At 46.6% G+C, this 1,725-nt stretch overlaps 1 pseudogene; it reads right to left on the bottom strand.

The window, feature by feature from the left end:
- Positions 1-300: 300 nt before the first annotated feature.
- LOC148739721 (uncharacterized) lies at positions 301-1,109 on the bottom strand (annotated as a pseudogene).
- Positions 1,110-1,725: the final 616 nt, after the last annotated feature.

The raw sequence follows: 1,725 nt of genomic DNA, 5'->3' as shown, positions 1-1,725 counted from the left end.
GGGATGAGTTTACCATCGCCGATACCATACGCCCTCCAAACTAGTAGCCCCTCTTCCTTGTACTCGACATTACTGAGCTGACTAATACCCTTTATATTTGAAGATAGCACCGTCGGGACTTGGAAAGTCTCACTAAATGCTACGTTAACACCAGGAACTCCACCAGAAGAGATTATCGAGTCTCTCATCTGCTCAAGCGTCTCGATATCATTTCTAGCGTTAAGATAAATCCTCGTGTGTGACTTAATAGTCGCAGCCTTCCGATCACATGCCGACTTGCCTCTTTGTGGATCAGAAAAATCTAAACGCCTGATCTTGACACCTTCATGGCCAAGGGGTGCTGCACAGACGAGAGTGACTCCGCAGTGGTAGCAGCCGGCATTATCCTGCCGATAACAGACGGTCTTGAACGCACAAGACAAAGATTTAGGGCGAGAGACATAGAGAGGTATAGGGGTATCTGCCCAGCGCGGGTCACACTCACCTTAAAGTCGCTTTTAAGGTACCGTTTGCTTGCGCGTAGATTATTTTCCTGCTGTTTCGCCCATCCCATGCCTTGCCCTACATCTCCAAGGGTTTCAACAACATCACACAGATCGTCAAATCCTTCCGCAACTACTGCGCTAACATAATCGAGACCTTGAACCGATGTCCGAGCAGACGCAGCACACTTGCTCAAGATCCGCAAAAGGGTAGCGCGGCTTAGTGGCGTGAGCCCAGACTCCTGGCAGTAAGTCATATACTGGATCACTATTTTCTCTGGGATAATCATCCGTATGACCTTTGGAACCTTGATAGTCTCTTTCGTCGCTAACATGATTGTTCTTCCGCCAAAAGGCAAATCTTGGATAATACGAGCGAGGACTAGTGGTGAACGCTATGAAGTGGTCGATTTGAGCAGTGGATACTCTCATCTTTGGCGTCGGAACTGTTAGCACTAGTGCTCCCCTTCCATATACTAAGGAGTGGCGTTTGGCCTTAGTAAAACAATACTGAAATAAATGGGGTATCCAGTGTCAAAGCTGATTCTTGTCAGCCATAATGGACAGGATTTGCCGACGCGTCTCCCAGCTGTCGACTGCAAGGTAGTACTCGGTGAGTGCGCTCATTATGGTTTCGTCGACTGAACTGCTTATGGCTTCCTCTCCGTTACATTGTAAGGTTCTTTGTATGACACCAGAGGAATAGACTGCCTTGAAGAGAGAACCACTATCACTTGGAGCTATATCTTGTAGAAGTGTAGATAGACCTTGACCTGCCTTCCGCAAGTGATAGTGTCGTATTCTTTCACTCGCTTCTTCCCAAGGCCGTTGTAGCCGAGAACGAATGGGACTGACTTCTCGAGTGCACAAATAATCATTGAGTGGTTCATTGGTCTTGGCCTTTGGTTCGCGCTTTGTTGTAAGTGGTGCGCTGTCATAGGAGATCTCCTCAAAGGAGGACGAGTCGTCGCTAGGTGGGAAATAGAAGCTTCTTCCTTAGGTGGCTAGGGTACTGTGTTCAGGATGAGTTAAGAGTCGTCTCCTCAAACTAGAACAGCAACGTCAACTGTTATATTGCGCACAGTTAATAAGGCTTTTCCATGTTAACATATAGAAAACAAGGCGTGGCATAAATGATTGAAGATCTTTAGAAACAACCATAACAATAGCGTCGCTAAGTATAATCAGGGAGTCTGGTTAAAAAAAGAGCGATGCAGAATAAGAGATGTGTGGTGACTTAATG

The sequence above is a fragment of the Stylophora pistillata genome, chromosome 2, assembly GCF_964205215.1.
Source record: "Stylophora pistillata chromosome 2, jaStyPist1.2, whole genome shotgun sequence".
Classification (NCBI taxonomy): domain Eukaryota; kingdom Metazoa; phylum Cnidaria; class Anthozoa; order Scleractinia; family Pocilloporidae; genus Stylophora; species Stylophora pistillata.
Note: the sequence above shows the minus strand (reverse complement) of the source record. Positions and strands in the feature narration are given on the sequence as shown.